Source organism: Onychomys torridus, chromosome X (assembly GCF_903995425.1).
Source record: "Onychomys torridus chromosome X, mOncTor1.1, whole genome shotgun sequence".
NCBI classification, from domain to species: domain Eukaryota; kingdom Metazoa; phylum Chordata; class Mammalia; order Rodentia; family Cricetidae; genus Onychomys; species Onychomys torridus.
This window is the reverse complement of record NC_050466.1, coordinates 17,210,453-17,234,867: the sequence shown is the minus strand read 5'-3', so window position 1 is coordinate 17,234,867 and position 24,415 is coordinate 17,210,453.

Below are 24,415 nucleotides of genomic sequence, written 5' to 3'. Positions count from 1 at the left end.
TCATAACAGCAACCATTTACAGAAAGCTGCATTGATGCCGGACATTTTGTTAAGAATTTTACATGAATTATCAGATTTAATCTTTCCAACAGTCTTGTGATGTAGGCAATGTCATGATTTCCATTTTTTTTTTTTTACAAGGGAACATGTTCTCGAAGAGATTTGCTGCTTTGTTCAAGGTTTCTGAGTTAGTAGGAGTCAAACTAGGATTTAGGCTGGGGACTTCCTAAGTGCAGATGCTTGTTCTCTGAAACACCGTAGATTAGTTTTCTCCAGCACTGCCATCTGAGACTCTAGAGCTATTCTACCCCAAGAACAGCTACTAGCCACATGTGGCTAGATCCATTTAAATAATAAAATTAGAAAAAAAACTAGTAATGCCTCGCTCACTCACACTAGCTATGTGTCAAATGCTCACAATGAATTCTAAGATACCTGTGTTCCATTTGTAATACCCACAGAGGTCAAGAAATTAGTAAGGGGTTAATAGAGGGATTTCTTTTTTAATTTTCTTTCATACACAAAATACTGTTATCATGTTTTCTCCTCCTACAACTTCTTCCAGATCCTACCCACTCAATTTTATGTTCTCCTCCTCTCCCTCCCCCATCTCAAAATCAAAATGAACAAAAACCCAGTAAGACAAATAGTGTCCAAATTAAATAAACAGCAAAAAACCCACAGAATTCATTTTGTGTTAGCCAACTACTCCTAGCATGGGGCCTGTCCTGGAGTGTGGTTGATATACCCAGTGACACTCTTTTGGAGAAGACTGAGTTTCCCATTGCCATCAGGTATCAACTGTAAACAGCTGCTTGGGTGGGGGTATAAGTTTGTGTCTACTTCCCCTTCTCAGTGCTATGACTTTTTCTGGTTTGAACCTGTGCATGCTACCACAGTCTTTGTGAGTTCAAACGTGTATCAGCCCCATTTAATCTGAAAGACATTGTTTCCTTGAAGTCATTGACCACCTCTGACTCAAAAACCTACTGCTACTATTCTTTTAAGGAAGCATAGCAATCAAATGACTCCTAATGACATATTACTATACCCACAAATTGACTCTCATCACAGAAGCAGCTTCTTTCAGTATATGGTAATTACCAGAGAGCCCCACAACTGAACAATGTTCAGAGAGTGAGGGAATTTAGAGCACTCAGTCCTAAATGGTATCTCTTCATCAAAACCATGGAGGGACTTCAAGGGAGACAGAATATGGTGGTATGAAAGAGAAAGAGGATTTATGGAACAGGAATGGATAAATGGGGTGTGGTGATTAGAATGAGAATGGTCCCCATAGGCTCATATGTTTGAATATTTGGTCTTCAGCTAGTGGAATTGTTTGAGAAGGATGAGGACGTGTGGCCTTGTTGAATGAGGTGTGTTTGTGGTTTCAAAAGCTCACACCATGCCTAGTGTCTCTCTCAGCCTGCTGCCTGAGGATCTGAATGTAAGCTCTTAGCTACTACTCCAGCACCATGCCTGTCTGCTTCCTGACATGATGCTCATGTATTAACCCTATAAAACTATAAGCAAGCTCCCAGATAAATGACTTATTGTATAAGAGTTGCCTTCATCATGGTGTCTCTTCACAGCAATAGAACAGTAACTAATACATGAGGTGAGTGATGGAAGGGTGGGGTGAAAAGGGGAACACAGTGATGAATAAGTAACACACTAAAGATAATTTTAAAAGCATATGGGCACCTTCTACTGTAGAAGCTTCCTAAAATATATACATACATACATATAAAAAGAGGTTAAATGGAGTTACCCTCTAATGGAGCAGCAATAAGTAAAAATCCTGTGCCAGGAATGGATATATATTTTGGAGTTGGTAGCCAGTGAGAGCCCATAGATCCCAAAATATTACAGGGTATTGTCTATGCTCTTGGTTACCCTCCAGAACTTGACTGTAAGATCCCATTGCTGAAGAAACCATATATGTGAGTCACAGAACACAAAGAAAGCAAGCTGGTCTTCATCTAGAAGACATATCCTTAATGGATAGTTTCATAATTCTGGAAGGTTCTACACATGTGACCAGAGGAGAAAATCAATCATCAGTCTTACCCTGTTGTGAACCTTGAAAACTACAGTAACAACCAGACTCGCAAGACATGCCCACTGGTATAATAGTGGCATGAATCTCATGGGTGTAACCAATAATTTTCTAATTAGATTTAAGGCCCACTCTACAAGATGAAACCTATACCCAGCACTGTTATCAGGACCAAGAACCTGTGGCTAGAAAAGAAAACTATTTCTATTGTCTTGTTAAATAGGCATAGTTTTAAACTGAATCCTAATGTCTTATTGTTGTACACATAGATTAGCAAATCCCTCCAACATCAAAGAAACTTCTTTTTTTAGTAGATGGCGACTAACACAGAGACCCACAACTGGTCAAAGTGTAGAGAAGGAGTGACTGCAGAGCGCACAGCCCCAAATTGGACATTTTTATCACACTCTCCCCTCCCAAGGCCCAGAGACCATTTTGGAAGAAGGGGCAGAGATATTGTAAGAATCAGAGGTGGAGGGTGATTACAAAGAAATTGTCTTCCAGACACAGCAGGGAAGTTGCACATAAGAACTCACAGAAATTATGACAGCATGCACAAGACCTGCATAAGCTCAAGCCAGACAAAATCCCAGCATAGAAAGGAGAGGTGAGCATAAAGTCCCACCCTTACCTAGGGAACTACTGGCAATTGATAGCTGCTAGGAGAAGACAAGCCAGTCTTCTTAAAGGTACAGCCCCTGGTAGGTTGTCCACGCTCCAGTAAAAGACCACACATCCAAGAGTGTATAGGCAATACAAACTGTACTTAATAGGTTTTTTATAAAGAGGATACAAAGCTGATAGGGTACGGAAGGGGTGGATATGAGAGGAGTTGGAGGAGGGTGAGTATGATCAAAATACACTGCAAAATTCTGAAAGAACTAACTAAAATATGGGGGAGGGAGAGCAAGGGGCTCTGGTGGCTACCACACTATGGAGTGCAGGAGAGAATATTTACATCTTCACCAGATGGCTTATAGGACAATATTGTTGCTTGAATTCTAAAATATGTCTTTAAAAAACCTGGAACCAGATATTGGGGTAAATGCTGAGAGATGGGAGAGACAAAGGAACAAGCCACTGCCATGTCTCACCTCGCCAGCTCCACGAATCCTCTGTTTGAAAGCCTCTAGTCAAAAGGGCTCTAGTTCCTGTCTCCTGTCTCCTTGCTACTTGTATACCTTTCTCCTCCCAGCCATCACTTCTTGTCTCAACCTTCCTAATGCTGGGATTAAAGGTGTGTGATTTCCAAGTGCTAGGATTGAAGGTGTGCGCCACCATCACCTGGCTCTGTTTCTCTCCTAGACTGATTCAATCTCATGTAGTCCAGGGTGGCTTTGAACTCACAGAGATCCAGACGGATCTCTGATTTCTGAGTGCTAGGATTAAAGTTGTGTGCCACTAATGCCTGACTTCTATGTTTAATCTAGTGGCTTGTTCTGTTCTCTGATCTTCATGCAAATTTTATTAGGGTACACAATATATCACCACACACTATGGCACTAGAGTGCACGCTGTAGGACATGGTAGGCTATTAGCTTCCTTGAGGTGCTAAAAGCCTTTTCCCTCTACTAGTCTGCCTCTTCTTAATTTGGAGTGTTGGGGAAATTTTGAGGTAGTTATAAATCTAAGAAATTTAATCTTTGCTCCTCCATCAATTTGTCAACAATAACACTCATTCTCCCACCACTCTGTTCCCCCACTTCTGCTACAGCTGCAATTCATCTGCCATGTCCTCTCTCTACTTTTCTGGATTCAGAGACAGGGGTGCCCCTCATGTGCATGTTTCTGCCAACCCAGAGAACACTCGACAGCCTAAAGTACAAAAGGTCTCCTGGAACTGGAGATCTCTGGCTGTTGCCTGCTGCCACACCCTGTTTTACGGCCTGGTACTTGCTTAGCTCTCCAAAGGGCACATCCACCCTTACCCTGTCCCACCTGGCTGAGAACAATCAGCTGATGAGGTGTAGCAACTCCAGCTTCAATGGGACTTCAGAGCTAGGGAAAAAATGGCATGGAAGGTTTTCTGCATCCCAAGGTAGCACCTCTAATGGTGATGAAATTGCATAAGACTCTAGAAGGTGACACATAATTTTCTCAATACACAGGGACAAATAGGACAGAAAGGACACGTTGCACCCAGAGACAGGAGATGTACACATTTATTCCCGGTCATGAAGAGGTGCACTATATTATTATCTAAAAGGCACTCCAGAACATAAGGCCCTCCCACACCTGACTTCTGAATCCTGGCAGATTTATTCCTCTAACAATTTTTTCTCAGAGTAATATTAAATGGACACATATCTTTCAAGCCGAATCCAGATATATCAAAAGGAAGAAAGCAATAATGTGCAGAATGGGAAGGGTAATGACAACCTAAAATGATTACTAGCCCACTGAGTCTCTCAAGCCCAGGCATCTGAGAGTTGTCTGTACAGGCTCTCCAAGGATGCTGCCTGTTAGGGTACCTAAGAGATGAACTGCCTAAAATTCTTCTTGCTTTTTTTGGAGGTGCACATCAGAGAAGTATATGATGTCAACTCAAGAGTTTCAAGCTAGCTGTCTCTTAGTCCCTAATGCTGTCAGCCACATGGTATCATGTGATCCAGATCAGAAACATTGTGTTGATTCCCAAAACAAGAACAAGTTCAGTGCAGTGTACCACTTTGCAGTGGGAAAGCTGGAAAGGACTCTGCCCCATCTCTGTGATGTGTGAGCCATGTTAGCTCCCAAAACACAGAATTATGACAGGGCAGTAAACAACAACATTCTGGTTTGGTCATGCTTGAAAGGGTTCATAGCAGTGTGAGAACAGAGTAATGCAGAACTAAAAAGGCCAGAAGATGGGAGTCAATGCTTCTGAAATGAGCAGTACTTGAGAGCTGGGAAGATGGATCCATGGGTGAGCAAGCTTAGTGTGAAAGCAATCAGGCCTGAGTTTAAATTCCCAGCACTCACATAAAAGCTGAGCATGGCTGCCCATGCTTGTAACCATAACATCTGAGAGGAACAGAGAGAGGCAAATCAGGAGCTTGCTGGTCAGCCAGCCCTCCCAACTGAAATGCCAAATGGATTCAGTGAAAGATCCTGTCCAAAAAAGAATGTGGAGAATGGGAGAGTAAGACACCCGGGGTTCTCTTCTGGCCTGCACATCCACACTCACATGCATATATCCCACACCATACACACACACACACACACACACACACACACACACACACACACACACACACACATTATATATATGTGTGTGTGTGTATATATATATATATATATATATATATATATATATATATACATATATATATACATGTATATATAAATATATATATAATTGTATTTGCTGGAAACATTATTGGTTTCTATTTTTTTTCTCTAAAAAGAGAAAAGTAGTTCAACTTCCTCAATGAACTGTGACCAGGAACTTGAGTCTGAGAAGGAGTCTTTCACTGAGCCTGCCAAGATGAAGCAGGAAGAGATATGCATCTCATTTCAGGGCCTTTGACTGAGGCCATAAAGTCTTGGGAAAATATAGGCTGTTCATCCCAGTGCTCATCTCCTGCAGGTCCAGGGAAAGTGGGTAACGGGGAGGCTCAATGTTTCCAATCAGTATCTGAATGGTTAGCTGGTATGAGCCAGCAAGAACAGAACTGTTTCTGAGAAAACTGCCTAATTTGGCTTTCAGATGAAGTGGACAAGCCTCGAGGCAGCTTGGCTGAATACAGACAGCACAGAGAGACAGAAAGCAGTAGAGCTAGGTTGCTTTCCCGAGTTCTCTGCTGAGTTACTGAGTTCACCTTCTAGCAAACTCCCTTGTGGTGGTATTGTGTTCCCCAAAATATTGTGAACCCTAATAAACTTATCTGGAGTCAGAGAACAGAACAGTCACTAGATATAGAGGCCAGAAAATGGTGGCACACACGCCTTTAATCCTAGCATTTCAGAGGCAGAGATCCGCCTGGATCTCTGTGAGTTCAAGGCCACACTGGAAACAGCCAGGCATGGTGACTCATGCCTTTAATCCCAGGAAATAATGACAAGAAGCAGAAAGGCATTTAAGGGGTGAGGACGAGGAAACTAGGCTGGTTAAGCTTTTAGGCTTTTGAGCAACAGTTCAGCTGAGATCCATTTGGATGAGGACTCAGAGGCTTCCAGTGTAAGGAAACAGGATCAGCTGGGGAATTGGCAAGGTGTGGAAGCTGTGGCTTGTTCTGCCTCTCTGTTCTTCCAGCATTCACCCCAATAACTGGCCTCAGGTTTGATTTTATTAATAAGACCTTTTAAGATTTGTGCTACACTCCCTGGTATCTTTATTGCCTATATTAATTTACTCTTAGAAAGGCAAGAAGAATACTGAGTCTGTTTCTCCAAGCCTATTGATGGTTGACATAGACCCTGCTCTATTTCCTTGTCTCATCTTTTCTCAAAAAGTCCAAGTTTGGGGAAAGACTGACTGCAATCTGGTAGAGGTTGGAGTAGCTAACTCTTACAGACCAGTATGAAGTTGTGAACATCACTGGGGGATCAGGAGCCTTCCTGGATTAGTTGGGGTGGCTACCCACCCAAAGCAAAAAGAAGGCTACCTGACCCCTAGGGTCCAGGCAGAGATGGCAGAGAGGCCATAAATCAGAACTTCGGATCCACAAAGTGGCTATGTGGCAGCCAGTGTGGGATACAGAAATGGAAGCAGGCAATTTTAGTAGGAAATTCAAAGAGTAGCTGATTCCTGCCCTTTGCCACTAGTCCACATACTGTTCCCTGCCTCTGTGAGCCTTTCATTTCTGAGGAGTGAAGATCAAAAACAAGGCAGCCACTTCTCAAGTTCACAGTTAGGTGGGCCAGTGCTCTTAGGACAAAAATGAACTACTCTCGGTGTAGGGACGGCCAAGCCCAAGGAAACTATTTCATTTTTCTTGTTTCAAGTCCTTTGACCCTGTTCTCATCCCTACACATTTTCCCACAAGTCAGCATATCTTGCTGTGGCAGAAATATCTGAGAGGAGCTACTGGTTTTATTTTCTGATTATAAAGTAAGTGGCTATTGTATAAAATCAAGAGCACAAAGAAACATATACAGTAGACAATAAATCGCTATAACCCTGTCACCTAAAGATCTCAAGTGAGGCCAGGCACTGTGGCTTATTGACAGTGTGATACCAGTCAAGTCAGCCTTTCTGAGCTTTCTGTTTTCTTCCATGAAGACAAAAAGCAGCTGAGACTCACAACTAGCCAAGCTGCAGAGAATAAGAGACTGCAGAATGTCCAGTCCTAAAGGGAACTTACAACTGCATCCCCTCCTCCCAAGGCTCAGGGATCTGTGAGGAAAAGAACTCAAAAAGAATGTAAGTGCCAGAGGCAATGGGTGTCTACCAAGAAAAAGCATTTTCAGGACACAGCAAGGCAACTACAAATGTACAGCAGAGTGCCAGCATTCACAGGACCTATGTAAGCCCAAACCAGACCAAATCCTAATGTGGAGATGGGAGATGGGCACAAAGTCCCAACCTTGACTGTGTGGGCAATTTTTAGGTGTCAGGAGAGGAAGAATCAGTTTTCTCTAAGAAGTAGGCCCTGATAAATCAACCATGTTCTGATAGAAGGCCGCATATGCAAGAATATTTAGGCAGCCAAAATTGGCCTTGATGGGGAAAACAGGATACAGAGTTGGATGGGAAGGGAAGGGGATGGATTTGGAGGAGTTGGAGAAGGGAGAAGTGAATATAACCAAATCACATTGTACAAAACCCTCAAAGAATAAAAACATATTTTAACTTAAATCAATTAAAACTAAACATAGTATTTACCTTAAGGTATTATTCAAGAATGAGAGCTGGGGAGATGTCTCAGTAGGTAAGAGCACTTGCTCCCCTGACAACAGGACTTGAGTTCAAATCCTAAGCACTCACATAAACAGCCAGGGATTGCTGCCACATGTCTGTAACCCCAGTGCTGGGGAGGGGCCTGAAGACAGGAGGACCATTGGGGCTTTCTGACTGTCCATGCAGCTCCAGGTCTAGTGTCTCAAGGGAATAAGGTGGATAGTGATAGAGCAGAACAGCAGACATCCTTTTCTGGGCTCTACATTTCGCAAGGGTGCCTGCGCATACATGTGTGCATATACCATATACATAAACACACACACACACACACACACACACACACACACACACACACACACACACACACACACACACACACACACACGAGAGAATAAAAATTTGTAGAAAGATTTTGAGTCACCAGAACATAGTTACAATAACATGTAACTATCCCGATGTGCGTATACTCAAAATATCCACTTTGATGGCTGCATAACATGTTATCTTCTACTCCTTTCCTGGTATTAAACACTTGCACTGTTTCTAAGATTTCACTGTTACAAAAATCCTGCTTAGAACAGCCTTATACATAGATCTTCTTGTATACCACTGATTATTGCCTTACCATAAATGTCCTATAGCTGAGTTTGTTGGGTAAAATAATATGAACATCTTAGGCTAATTTTCTGTATTACAAAATAGCTCTCCAGGGGCTAAGGATGTAGCTCAGTGGCAGTGTTTATCTAGCATACAGAAGGCCCAGTGTTCAAACCAGGACTGCTTATTAAAACCAAAATGGCTTTCTAAAAAGCTTGTACTTAGGAGTACGGAGATATCTCAGTAGAGTGCAAACACAGGGACGTGAGTTCAGTCTCTAAAATACACACACACACACACACACACACACACACACGGTAGATGGCTCCTAAGAAATGGCATCTAAGGTTGATCTCAAGCCTCAATACGCATGTGCATACATGTGCACCCTTACACATACGAGCACCCACATATATACAGACAGGCATACACACATACAAAAAGCTTGTACTCCCTTAAGTTTCTGCTTGTAGGGCATTAAATACCAATTCCTCCAGACTTTCGCAAGAAGTGAATAATAATACTTTTGAAAATGTTTAGTAAAGGATCTGATGACACAGCTCCAGTGGGAAAGGCAGTTGCCTGACCTGATGGCCTGAGTTCGATCCCCTAGACTCACGTGGTGGAGAAAAGAATTTCCTCTGATCTCCACGTGCCCACTGAGGCATGGATACAAGTACCCCCACACCTGCCCACACAAATAAAATTGTAATAAAATCATAATGGAGTAAAAATGTCTGGCAAGTTGAAGGACAAAAATGGTGTCTTGATCCTGTTTGCAGAGGAAGATAAACATTAATAAGACCTTTTAAGATTCCTGTTACAGATAGCAGATGTAAAGCAAAGGATAACCAGACTGCAACCCACAGCCCTAGAGAAACTAGGTAACAAGGAGGACACACAGACCGCCCTGGGAAGGGGAAATAGATGAGATCTCCTGGGTAAACTGGGGAGGGGACGGTAGTGAGGAAGGGATGAGGGATGAGAACATGAGGGAACAGGATGGCTGAGTTGGGGGAGAGACAGAGTGGGAGAGCAAGGAAAGAGATATCTTGACAGAGGAGCCATTATGGGTTTAGGGAGAAACCGGTACCAGGGGAAAATCCCAGGAACCCACAAGAATGACCCCAGATTAGTCTCCTAGCAATGGTGGAGAGGGTGCCTGAACTGGCCAGCTACTATGATCAGATTGGTGACTACCCTAATTGTCATCAGAGAGTCTTCATCCAGTAACTGATGGAATCAGATGCAGAGATCCACAGCTAAACATTGGTCTGAGCTCTGGGAGTCCTGTTGAAGAGAGGGAAGAGGGATTATATAAACAAAGAGGGGGGGTCAATATCATGACTGGGAAATCTGCAGAGACAGCTGACTCGAGCTCTTGTGGGAGCTCTCAGACAGCTAGGAAGCCTGCATGGACCCACCTAGACCCTCTGCATGTGGGTGACAATTGTGTAGCTTGGTCTGTTTGTGAGGCCCCTAGCAGTGGGACCAGGATCTGTCCCTGGTGCATGAGCTGGCTTTTGAAACCTATTCCCTGTGGTGAGATGCCTTGCTCAGCTTTGATGCAGGGGGGAAGGAGCTTGGTCCTGCCTCAACTTGATAAGCCACGCATTGTTGACTCCCACAGAGGCCTTACTTGTTCTGAGGAGTGGATGGAGGAGGAAATAGAGAGGACGTGGAGGGAGGGAAGAGGAGGAGAAGAGGGAGGGGAAACTGTGGTTAGTATGTAAAATATAAAATATTAATAATAAATAAATAACTTTCTAGTTTCCACATCAGTCAAGAAATAATGTGTGAAGTGATGAAATTATAAGGGGGGAAGGGGGACCATGAGAAAGGAAGAAGTGCTGTTGTTGGTGTTTTGGTTTTGAATTTTGTGGGGAGAGAGGATTGGGTTTTTTGTTTGTTTTTTGTTTTTGTTTTGTTTTGCTTTTTAGACAATGTCTCTGTATGTAGTCCTGGCTGACCTCAAATTCACTATGTGGTCCTGGCTGGCATTGAACTCACAGATACTTGCTTGCCTTTGCCTCCTGAGTGTTGGGATTAAAGGTATACACACACACACACACACACACACACACATACACACACACACACACACACATCTAAACCCCAGGTGGAGCTCCAGGAGTTCAACGGACGAGAGAGACAGAAGGGATTATATGAGCAAGAGATATCGAGACCAAAATTGGAAAAAGCACAGGGACAAATAGCCAAACTAGTGGAAACACATGAACTATGAACCAATAGCTGAGGAGCCCCCATGGAACTGGACTAGGCCCTCTGGATAAGTGAGACAGTTGATTAGCTTGAACTGTTTAGGAGGCCCCCACGCAGTGGAGCCAGGACTTGTCCTTGGTGCATGAGCTGGCTTTTTGGAACCTAGTGCCTATGCTGGGACACTTTGCTCAGCCTTGGTGCAGGAAGGAGGGGACTGGACTGGACCTGCATCAACTGAATCTACCAGGCTGGGCTGACTCCCCAGGGGAGACCTTGCCTTGGAGGAGGTGGGGATGGGGGTGGATTGGGGGGGAGGCTGGGGGTGGGAGAATGGAGGATGGGGGAATCCGTGGCTGATATGTAAAATTAAATTAATTATAAAATAATAATATTTATTTTTTTAAAAAGGTGTACACTACCATACCCAACAGAAAAGGAGACATCAAGGCGGGGAGAGCAGTAGAGAGTAACAGAATATCTGTGACATGAAATCCAAAAAGGGACCACTGTGGGGAAGAAGGGGAAAGCGGAAGGAAGGAAGGAAGGAAGGAAAGAGGGACAAGGGAGGAAAGAGGGAAAGGATGAAGAAGAATGTGGGAAAACACTATGATGAAGGTCATTGCTTTGCATGTTGATTCATAAAGCTGAGATAAAGAAAAAGAACTGGTTAATTACCCCAGATACCTGATATACATCCCATCCCAACCCTAAAGTCACCCACTGTGCTAACTTTTTCTTTATGATTTTATCATTCCTTAGAATCTGAATCACTATAATTTCGACTTTTCACAAGGTTGATGTCTCTTTCTTTACATTTCAATAGCACAAAAAAATCAAAGAAGGAAATGCCTTCAAATGCTCAGGGGATTGTTTATTTATTTTACATTTTATAAAATCTTTATTGACAAATGATTCACGTAGTGTACAATTTGCCTGTTTGCACAATTTGATAGACTTTAGTCCAGCATCCTCACAGGCCTGTGACACCATCACCTGCTGTGGGATGTTCAAGTATGTCAAATGTGTTGCTCTGATTGGTTAAAATAAAACACTGATTGGCCAGTAGCCAGGCAGGAAGTATAGGCGGGACAAGCAGAAAAGAGAATTCTGGAGAGTGAAGGCTGGGGAAGAGAGACACTGCCAGACACTGCCTTGACAAGAAAGATGTAAGGTGCTGGTAAGCCATGAGCCACGTGGCAAAGTATAGACTAACAGAAATGGGTTAATTTAAGATAGAAGAAGTAGATAACAAGAAGCCTGCCACGGCCATACAGTTTGTAAACAATATAAGTTTCTGTGTGTTTACTTGGTTGGGTCTGAGCAGCTGTGGGTCTGGCGGGTGAGAAAGATATGTCCTGACCTTGGGCCAAAAAGGACTGAGAAAAACTCCAGCTACAATCACCACTTCCTGTTTTAGAACATTGCTGTCTTCAATTTCACACACACATATAATGTATGGTGATTACATTCCACCTTATTTTTTTAAATGAACATAATATTTGCAATTATAACCATTTTTTTAACTTTTTTTTTGAGCTGAGAATCGAACCCAGGGCCTTGCTAGGCAAGCGCTCTGCCACTGAGCTAAATCCCCAAGCCCAATTGTAACCATTTTTAAGTTCACATTTCAGTGGCATGAATCACATTCAAGATATTAATTACACTCATGATGTTAATTACATTTGTGGTATTCATTGATTACATTTACAGTATTCATTCAATAACTGTATTTATGACATTCATTAATTACATTGATTGTATTGATGAATTACATTCATGATATGTTCTGATACTACTCTCCATTTGTGGGGCTTTCCATCACACAAAACAGAAACTCTGTACTTAGGAAATCATTGCTCTATATTCCTTTCTTCTCTAGCTTGAGATAACGTCTAATCTTTCTGGCTCTATGAATTTGTATATTCTATATATTTCATGTAATACAATTCTATAGTATTTGTCCTTTTTTAATGTAAAAAACATTTTATGTACAACTACAGGAGAAATAATACACCAATAGCTTGAATATAAAAACAGGTTATAAAAAAGTCCCCAGTTATTTGAAACTGGAAAATATTTTCTCTGTAAAAAATACTAAAAATGATAACATTTACAAATAAGCCCTTTTAAGCCAAATAATAGCTGAATTATAGATATAAATATTGATTAGATTCTGAGATACAGAAGAAATCTGTCTTCATCTGTTCAGAGAGCTATGTTTTATTTAAGTTGTGTAAGTGAGATTCCTATTCATCTTCCCCTTCATTGTTTGATTTACAGCAGATATTTTTCTATAGGCTAATCCATACTCTAAAAAGATTTTAGCCTTGCCTGCTGAAAGTATAGTCAACATATCCTTTCATCAGCATGATATGGTACAAATTCTTATCCTAATAGTGAAATGTTTCACTAAAGCTTATACAGTGATTGTCAAAACCAAAACTTATAGTAAGTCACAGTCATCCTAGGGTGCCCCCTGCTAGGTAGATTCCCTGGATCTGTGGGTTGTGGTCTGATTGTCCTTTGCTTTATATCTAGTATCCACTTATGAGTGAGTACATACCATGTTTGTCCTTCTGAGTCTGGGTTAGCTCACTCAGGATGATCTTTTCTAGTTCCATCCATTTGGCTGCAAATTTCATGATGTCATTGTTTTTTACTGGTGAGTAGTACTCCATTGTGTATATGTACCACATTTTCTTAATCCATTCTTTAGTTGAGGGACATCTAGGTTGTTTCCAGGTTCTGGCTATTATGAATAATGCTGCTATGAACATAGTTGAGCATGTGACTTTGTGGTATGATTGAGCATTCCTTGGTTATATGCCCAAGAGTGGTATGGCTGGGTCCTAAGGTATATTGATTTCCTAATTTTCTGATAAATTGCACTACTGATTTCCACAGTGGTTGTACAAGTTTGCATTCCCACCAACAGTGGAGGAGTGTTCCCTTTGCTCTGCATCCTCTCCAACATAAACTGTCATCAGTGTTTTTGATCATAGCCATTCTGACAGGTATAAGATGGTATCTCAGAGTCATTTTGATTTGCATTTCTTTGATGACTAAGGATGTTGAGCATTTCCTTAAATGTCTTTCAGCCATTTGAAATTTTTCTTTTGAGAATTCTCTTTAGCTCTGTAGCCCATTTTTTTCAAGTGCTCATTTTTAAATATGGACCTTTGCCAGGTGGTAGTGGTGTACACCTTTAATCCCAGCACTTGGGAGGCAGATCCAGGAGGATCTCTGTGAGTTCAAGGCCAGCCTGGTCTACAGAGTGAGATCCAGGACAGGCACCAAAACTACACAAAGAAACCCTGTCTCAAAAAACAAACAAACAAACAAATAAACATGGACCTTTATAGATCCATAAAATCATACATTCACACAACATTTTCCATATATTTGACGAAATTATTCCACCTAAAACTTGTAATGTTGCTTTGGCTTGTTCTATGTGTGCATTCCATTCTTAAAGAATGTCTCCAGTCAGGCCTATTGGCACTTGCCTGAAATCCCAGCACTTGGGAGGATAAAGGAAGAACACTGTGAGTCCAATGCTAGATTAGACTACACAGCAAAATCAAGGCCAGCTAAGGTACATAGAAAAATTTTGTTGCAAGAGTATAGCAACAAAACAATTCACCAAAGATAATGATGAAACCATGTCTCCAAGCTCAGTATAATACTTGCCACTCAAATATAATGCCATGTCCAGAGTCAAACAAATGTACAAGTCTGAATTTGAATGTCAACCCTTTTTGTTTTCTGCCTATTGGATAGGTCAAAGTTTTTGGTTGCAAACCATAGAATCCACTCTGACTAGTTTTTTAAGTAGAAAATAATTGAGGAACAGTATTAGACACCCCAAGATCTATAGAGCCCTGTTGTAGTTTGCTTTCTATTGTTGCTGGGATAAATACCATGACAAAAAAGAACTTGGACGAGGAAAAGGTTTATTTCAGCTTATAGCACATAGTCCATTATCCATGAAGTCAGTGCAGGGACTCAGGTAAGGAACCTGGAGTAGAGACCATGGAAGAAATCTGCTTGCTAGCTTGCTTAGTTTGGTTTGTTATATACCCCAGGACCACCTCCCCAGGGGTGGCGCCACCTATGGTGGGCTGGTCCCTCCCATATCAATCACTAATTAAGAAAATGCTCCCACAGACTTGTCCATAGGTAAATCTGATGGAGATAATTCCTCAGCTGAAGCTCCCTCTCCTCAGATGACTCCAATTTGTGTCAACTTGACACAAAGAAAAGAAAAGAAACAAAAAGAAAAAAATAGCAAACCCCCCCTTAAACCTGCAGGCTCCCAAAAGGCCAGAAAAGACACAAACATTCTGTGGGTAGTGCCTGGGTTCTGTCATTCCTCTGGAGAAGACATCAACTCTCCATAATTCTTGCCTTCCAATTGGAATTTCCAAGTTGCTATGATGTCCCTTCTACCAGTCTCCCTCCTACCACCTCTGGCTATCTAAATTCTAACTGCTCTAGGTGACCCTTCTGGTTCCTGGTGGTTGCTGCTGTCTAGCATGTTGACATGTCCTGTGTTGGATAGTGGAAAGCCAAAAATATTTTCTGGTCTGCATTGATGGATGGATGGATGGATGGATGGATGGATGGATGGATGGATGGACGGACGGACGGATGGATTTTGGTCTTTCTCAACTTCTTCAGCAGAGACTGTAAATAAACCTGTAGGGGCAGAGTCCAGTCCACTATTTCTAAGTCATCAAATGAATGATTAATTATCTGGTAGCGTTTGGTAGCAAATATTTATTGAATGGCTACTCTAAATGTGGCATAGTGCTAAGGAACTGGGGTATTGCTGTGAACAAGATAGACCATGGTCTTTATGAGCTTATACTCTAGTCAGAACAGCAACAAGAGTATAAGTAAGTAACTACGGCTTCCTACTTATAGGGGTGAAGACAGGGGCAGGGATAATCTTAGATGAGGCAATCAAAAAAGGTCTCTACAAGGACTCATCAGAGGAAATCAAGCTTAAGAGTGGGGAAAGAATGAAAGCACTTCAGGAGTTACTGGAAGAAGACATGCCATACAAGGAGGAAAAGAAGCTATTCACTATGTCTGGAGGGACAAAGTAAACAGGAGAGTGAAATGTTTCCATTTTATTGAAAGTATGCTCAGAAGCCATTAAAAGTGAGGAACAGCCAGAAGTGACATAATCCATACACGCTGTGAAGGATCCTTCCAGATGACGAGTGGGGAAGACAAACAGAACACTTAAGGAGGCAAGGACAGCAGATGAAAGATGGTGGAGGTGGGGAGAGTGTGAGAGGATCACATTTAATCAAAATATGGATCGAACCAAATCTTGAGCATCGGAGCACAGGCCAAGGTCTTGTGTTATCCCATGTTAAGGACTCTGGGAAGTGGGAAGTGTTTTGAGAATTTTGTCGAAAGGGTTAAGGCACAAAGCCTGATTGACTAGTCCTTCATGAACTGGAGCTACAGGATAATGAGTGCTCCAGGCCACTGAACAACCTTCATGCCATTAACTGTTGCCATCTTGATGTTTGATTTAGAGCAACAAAGCATTCTATACTAGCTTATCAGGACTTCCTGGGGGTAGTTTAACAAGATTCATAAGTACCTGGCTTTCAGCTTGGGGTCCTGAGGTTCATTCTGGAAAAGGCTCAGAAACTGGCATGAGACCAGACTTTCTGAGCAAATGTCCTAGTAACTTAGTTGCTCTTATGTGGCCCTGGATAAGAGTCTTGTCCCTATCCAGCACATACATTTTCCTGCTGCCTTTGTTTTGGATCCTGTGCTGTTAGAGACCTTAGTGTAAGCAAAGCGTGTTCTTAAGTATTGTGAGTCTTAGTGAATCACTCAACTTGTAGTGATTAGAGGGTGCAGAAAACAGTTGCTCCCTCCTAGGAACTTCACTTGTAGCTGAAGGAAAGAAAGGCACAAAATGGAGTAGCAGAGACAGTCCAGTACAGCCAGCCAGAGGACAGACACTGAATAAGCATTCCTTTTTGTATACCTAAAAGAGAACTGGCTCACTAAGTGGTCCTCCAGAAAAAAGAAGAGGAGGAGGAGGAAGAAGAGATGGCGGTGGTTTGCTTGCTTGCTGAACTTAGCAGAAGAGGTGGAGCTAGCTAGAGAGGGAAGATTCTGAATCGGAGGAGAAATAAGGCTTGGCAACAAGAGCAACAAGTCGGAATAGGCTGAACTGCAGGCATAGGCAGGGCTTCTTCGTAGAACACTGCCCTCTGGGTCTCCCCGCTCCACAATGGCTGACTCCTTTTGCTGCACAGTGGATGTTTACTGGGCTGCTACTGCCCAGGAGCTCTGTCCAAGTTCACTGGCACATCCTTTTCTGTCTCTCGCCTGCTTTGCCTGGACAGTGCTAATGGAGGGGCAGCATGTTCCCTGCTCCCAGCCAGGACACTTGCAAGAGAGTAAATGGAAATGTCTGGTCATCGATCTCACTGCACTCCTGATGGTTAAGTTGGACGTTCTCCCTGTGACCTGGTGTATAAAATCCAGATGGGACTCCAGTAACTTTATTAAGCCTGAATTCCATATGTCAACTCCCAAATAAAAACTCACAGATCTCTCTTATGATTCCAAATCTTACCATATTCCCAGAGCAGCTTACAAACAAAATAGGTAAGTGACTATTTCTGGAACAGAGAGGTTCAGGTGAAAAGAGATACAGACAGAGAAAAAAGAAGAGTACATTCTAAAAAGAGATGAGCAGAAATGGAAGGTTTAATGCTTAGACCTCAAAGTTCACTCACTACTGTACCATCCCACGGGCAGATGACTAAGAGATTCATCCAAGATCACACAGCACTGTTCAGCTGATCCAGGGGCAGAAGCCAGGTCTCTTGATCACCAGTCTTGCACTGTACAGAGTAGTTCGACATCTTTAAGAATCATCCTGAAACAATGTTGGATACAGTGGATTGCCTAATCAGAAACCATCTCTCAGCGGTGAGTTGTCAGGGCTAGAAAAGGGAAGCATAGCAGAAGGCTGAGAAAAGGAATAATAACGGCATGGGCTGAGTGAGACATGTTTCTGGCTGCTTTATGGGCTCTGCAGCATCAACGCTTCTTTGCCTTGAGCCAAGTCAGTCATACCCTTTGTCACGAGGTAGAGGTAGGAGGCCAGTGAACACAGTGAAGAAAGCAGGCCTTGCTGGCAGTAGTAACGTGGCTAGACTGTTAATCGGCCAGCAAGTGAAATAAGGTAATTGCAAATGCATGTGACAGCAGCAGAAAGTTCTGGCCTAAGCAGCATTTGTCTCGCACCCAGGGCCAACCAGTTCACAGAAGCTGGCAACAGAGCTCATGGCCGTGTGAATAGAACAGGATACAAGAGTCCACTTTGAGCAGCAGTGTGTGTGCCTTGCCTAGGTTTCTGACCCAGAAGCATGGACAAATGGGTAGACTAGTTCATCAGTAAACACAGCGACAACCTGGCAGGGACATGTGTGAGAACTGAACTCACTTCCTGTTAGGGACCTCCAAGCCTGACCTGCCCCTCTCCACAGCTCAGGCTTCCACAGGAGGTGGCTCCTGGGGCCAGTGGAGTAGGGATGAGGAAAAGCCTATGAGTGGTTGATGGGGTCCATGACAAAATCCAAAATGCAGCCCCTCTATGGATGGCAAATCAGAAAGTGAATGAATCTTGCATGCAGATCATACTGATGCAATATCTGAATCACTCGCACCAACCGCAGGCTTCACATTCTTACAATAAAAAGCACCATATTCTCCTTACTGTAAACTCTAAAACTTCAAGCACAGATAAGCTATAGTAGACTTAGAAATGCTTGGGTTCGGACTAAGTGAGGACTTTCTGAACACTATTTTTGGGGGGCACATTGGTAGTCAAACCCTCGTCTCCATGAATGCTAGGGGAGCACTCTAACAATGAGACACAATCCCAGCCAAATGGTAAAAGTATGAACATTTTAGCAATATTTTAATAATATACAAAGTGTGCATCTTTATATTGCTTGCCTCTCGTGTTTCTTTTGTGTCTAATTTGATTCATTTGCTTTAGTTTTTTTGAGTCAGGATCTTACAATGCACCAAGGCTGTCCTCAAACTCACAATTCCCCTGCTTCTATCTCTCAAGTGCTGAGATTACAGAGCAGGGACTTCTATGGTACTTGTCTCCCACGTTTCTTTGCCCTTTTGAACTCTTGTCCAGAGAGCTCCAGGGAACCACAATTACACCCTCTTTTATGTTATATTATGCTATTTTCTTATTTCTTCCCGTGTTAACAGGCTTTCAATGGAAACATCCCCCATTAGTTGGTCTGAGAACAACCCCTATTCCCTCTATCCCGCCCCCCTCCTCCACCCCAGCCTGCAGTATCTCTTCCTGTTGCTTCTAATCCACAGTGCTAAGAAAGTAGATTGTAAATTTATGTGGAGCTGTTACAAATACGTCATTAAGAAAAGGTCCGGAGAAGAAAGTTTGAAGTTTCAGTAATATTTGTGCAAGGGGGGGGGGGGGTTGCAAGTCTTTTCTTTCCAAGTTGGGATCAAATTTTCAGAGCAAGGGTGTGCCAGCAGCCTGGCCTAGGGCTAAGTGCTTTCTTCGCTACTGAATGTCTGCCTGACATCAGGCTGTGCCTCCAGCCCTTTCCACCCGGCTCCCTGGCTCAGATCTCTGAGTGACAGAAAGCTGGAAAGGAAAATTAAGAAGAAACCTGAGGCCAGGCCAGACTCTCTTTTGAGAAAACGCTTAAGCGCTGACAGAGGAACTTCTCTAGGTTGCTCCCAGGGGAACTATACATACTGAAGGAATTAGAAAGGCAGCTTCAGTTTAGGCAGACCCTGAGGGAAACCCAATGACATGAAAAAACAACAACAAAAAAAAAACCCAACTAATCAGAAGTAAGCTAAATTGGGTGAATTTTCAACAACTCTATTTCAACTGGTAAGAGGTCATCCTTAAAATCCTTGAGGGAGGGATCCTAAGGGGCAAGGCAACATGTGCAATATGGCATGTCAATGTGGTATGCGTTGCATGTGCCATACTTTTACAAGTTGGGAGTACTTTCCTAGCTGCTTGACTCATCTGATCATCTATACAAAAAACTATTTTCCTCCTTTCCACAGACATCAATCACTGCATTAAGGCACAACACTTGAAAACTATATTTCTATCGTCTGTACCATCTTATCAGCTAAACAGCCACCAGGTCCACATCCCCTGCAGGACTCCACTGGGAGAGCTGGACCAGGCCTCAAACCTAGCTATCATAGGATCTAACAGGAAGTTGTTTAGCTACTAGAATCCTTACTCTTGAGAGACCTCTACCAGAGTTCTGCAGTTGTTATCAGCCTGTCTCATATCATTTTTCTTAGACAGGAAGGAGGTCATAATGCAGAATTCACAGGTCATCCAAGGCTGGTGATGAAAAACTTATTCAGCATTTCTGAACCTTGATTTGTCCACATGTTTGAAATCTCATTTGCTAGGGGATGCCTTTCTGTACGCTGTGAATATATGTTGTTCCCATTGGTTAGTTAATGAATAAGCTGCTTTGGTCTATGGCAAGGCAACTTAGAGGCAGGTGGGAAATCCAAGGAGACAGGAAAGAGAAAGGTGGAGTGGGAGAGATGCCATATTGCCATCCTAGGAGCAACATGTAATGGGATGCAGGAATAGCTAGGGAACATGTGATGATACATAGTTTAATAGTTATGGATAGAGTTAAACTATAAGAGCTAACTAGCAAGAGGCACACCATAGGCCATACAGTTTGTAATTAATATTAAGCCTCTGAGTGATTATTGTATAAGTGGCTGTGAGACCTTAATATGCTTAATAAAGTATATATATATAGGTATATATATGTATATATATATATATATATATATATATATATATATATAGTGTGTGTGTGTGTGTGTGTGTGTGTGTGTGTGTGTGTGAGTGTATGCATGAGAAGCTAGAGCTCAACCTTAGATGTAATTCCAGCCACAGCACCATTCACCTTGTTTTTCATTGGCTCCCTGTTGGGTGAGCTGGATGGTTATTGAGCCCCAGGGATCCATCTCTGCCTCCCTAGTGCTGGGTTTATACATGCACACTACCACACCTGGCTTTTTACTGTAGCCTCTGGGATTTGAACTTGGATCCTCATATTTGTGTGGCAAGCTCTTTACTGACTGAGCTATATTCCCAGCCCCTGGTTAAAAGAATTTTTAGGATCAGATGCATTATTCACTTTGGTTGCAGTTTACAATTTAAATTTCTTTCATGTATATATCATATCATATATAATGTGCTTCTAATTGTTTCTCAGTTTTTCCAGATTGAATCCTTCTTAAGATTTCTTTATCAAGTTGGGAAAATACCACTTGACTGTTGCTATTTATGTGTTTTCCCTTCTTTCCCAGTGGCCACATTTCAATTCCTCCATTTCCCATGTTCATGTGTGTCGTCTCCTCTTTCATAGCACTGCTTGGGATTGTCAATCCCCTTGCTAAATGTCCTTACTTTCTTCATCACCAAATCTTCAATTTTTCCTTTTTTTGTGTGTGTGTCTTTGATTTTTAGTAAACTTTTAAATCTGTATGTGTGTATGTGTGTGTGTGTGTGTGTGTGTGTGTGTGTGTGTGTGTGTAAAATAAGATTGGCATTGATTCTCTAAGAGGATATGATTCATATTCAGGAACTGACTAATTGAACTTGTCTCATATAGACTTGCAATATCAAGCACCACATAGAACATAGTACAGAGGCTCAGAAAAGGGAAATGTAAACTAATCAGTGGGGCCCTTTTTCAGACACAGTTCTTATCTCCACCTCCTTACAATTCTGTTCCTCTGCCCCCGCCCTAAGCTACCCAGCTAAGCAGCCGATCCATTATCCGTAGAGCAAACAACTTACGTGCACCTGGTTTAAGAGCCTGCCCTTGAGAAAAGTACATATGCAATTCCAGCAGATCAGTTCTTTGAGGTTTGATCTAAGCTGGCACCAGCCATCCCATCTCTACGGAAGGCACTAAAAGCATCAGAAAAAAAATTATTTAATTCATCTCTGTGAGTGGAAACAAAAAGAACAGAAAATTGTTGCCACCAAAGCCAACAAGTACTCCAGGATTGTCTGCATGTGTGCAGGTGTGTGTGTATGTATATACATACTAGTGTGTATGTGTATGTGTGTGTGCATATGTACATAGTAATGTGTGTTCATATATATGTGTGTATGTACATGTATGTACATATATGCATACCAATGTGTGTACATGTGTACATACTACTATGTATGTTTGTACATATGTACATGGTAACATTTTTTAACCTCTTACATTTCTTCTAGGACATGATCTTTACTACTCATAAGAAATTCGGAAAACTCTCCACTGGGTATTCTTCTCCTAGGAGAACTAATTACCTTGCCCTCTCTCTGTGTACTTAAGGCCAAGGAGGAATTCTGTTCACCCAACTCAGTCAAAGAGACGACAGACTAATTGTCAGTGAGACAAACTAATTAATTGTCAGTGAAACAAGCCTGAGGCATTGGGGCCCCTTAGAGATATGGCGCATGGCCTGTGCCAACTTTGTCATAGTGACCTTGGGAAGAACCCCCTTCTTATCAAAGGCTCCCGTTGCTGGAGTCAGACCTTGGCACTTGGCATTCGTATGACCAAAGTGTGTGACCTGGGCAGTTCTGTTATTAGTATGATGATTGCGGCAGTGTGATGGCGAGTAATGAAGGGGAAAGGAAACGGACTATGACAAACAGGTGGGTGATGCCGCTTCTGTCCTCTCTCCTCAAGTGAAGCACGTGCTGGCTGTAGGACTGAAGAGGTGGCTTGCTGTGCACAGTCCTGTCTCTTTCCGGAACGAGGAAGTCAGCCTCACTCGTTCACTCCCTGTAAGCGGGCTCGAAATCAATGGTAAGTCGGTACCCAGAGAATGCAGCAAACTACCAATAGCCAGCAAATCTACCAGCTCTACCTCTTCAGAGCTCACATCCCTCGCAGTTAGCCCGAAGCAACTAGTTCCTGTCAATGAAGCATGCGCACTTTCAGCTGTCTCTTTCTTTACGGTGGTGTTCTTGGAGGTCACGTGTTCCAGACAGAGTGATGTGTGATGGAAGGAGGACATCTGGTTTGCATCAAAATTTATGTACAGAACACACAAACCTGTGTTGTTCATTTCCGTATCTGAGTCTAACCTCTCTTGGCTAATGTAGGAGCCAAAATAGCCTTCAATCTAGAATGTGAGAAACTTCAGTGCAAGAAATAAAGCTGGTCATATGCTCAAAATACTGTTTCTTTTAAATAAGTAAATTCTACTGAGACTGTCTTCAATAAAACACTGTCTCTGAGGGAGGATGGAAGGTTCTTCCTGAAATGGAAATTACTGAATTTGGAGTACTGAAATTGGAGTTACTACTCCAAGGTGAAGGCCACTTCTCTCAAAGATACACACCTTCCTATCAGACAATGTCCAAAATTCGTTTGAGTAGCTCCCAAATCTCCTGGGCCCGTCACCTCCTACTGTTCTTTCCCATGTCTGTGATATCCCTGATAGAAATGATGATTTTTAACCTCTGTATGCAGGACTGCTTCCAAAACACAGGTTCTTGTAAAAAAAAAAAAAAAGCAGACAAAAGGAAAAAAGGAGAGAGAGAGAGAGAGAGAGAGAGAGAGAGAGAGAGAGAGAGAAAGTTTCCAAGTTTCCCACTATTGAAAACATTCAATAGCTTGTGGGTCGAGGCCCAACCCATTTTTAAAGTTTAGCATAGGGGGAAAAAGAACTTCCTTCCACTGCAATGTCTAAAGTTAGCTCTGGACGTCTCAGTAAGCTACGGAATCAAGCCTTAGAATGGAGACACAATGCCGTCCAGCTCCAAACAAAAAGGCCAGTGACAACTTTGGCTTTGTCCCCTCTGTAGACAGAAGACTTCTTGCCTATCTTTCACTCTGCTCCCTGACATGCAGAGGCCCCATAATAGCTGCGTATTGCAAATGACCAAGCTCTGTATTTTTAAAATATCTTTCCAAAGCAGGTCATACTACCAGTAAAGGTCTGCAAACTTATACACACAGAAAAATGTTTTTCTTGGGCTAGGGACTGGAGGGAAATGCTGGTGTTTTCAACATTTAAGGAAAGCAGTGAGAAAGCCTGTCTAGTGGACAGAGGCTAGCTGAGAGCCACAGCCTGGTTCCCTTACTCTGTGGATGGAAGCCAGTTCTGCTGGGAGGGGACAGGAGTCAGGAGCCCTTACGTCGCTGACCCAGAAGGCCTGGCCTCTTCTGAGCATTGCCCAATGCTCCTGTTATACAACATGAAAAATAAATAATCAACCTTAAAAGTCAGGCAGCCAAAGCTCTACTCAAATAATAAGCCCTTTTACAAGCTGCTTATCATCTGCCAAAATCAGCTCCAGAGAACACCAGGAACTCTTGATTCTATTGTTCTTTTTAACTACTTGGGGGAACCAGACAAGCTTCAGTGGCTTCTCTGGTTTTCTGAGAGACAGAGGGAGAAAGGTTTCCACTTCCCCATACCCTGTCCCTGATCTCAATAATTTAAATACACAATGAGTCCTCCCATCTCTGGGAAACCCCTGCTTAAGCTGTGAGCTAGGAAAAAGGCCCAGCCTTGGTTGTTGTTGTTGTTGTTGTTGTTGGTGGTGGTGGTGGTGGTGGTGGTGTGTGTGTGTGTTACTAGAGTTTGAATCCAGGACCTTGTAC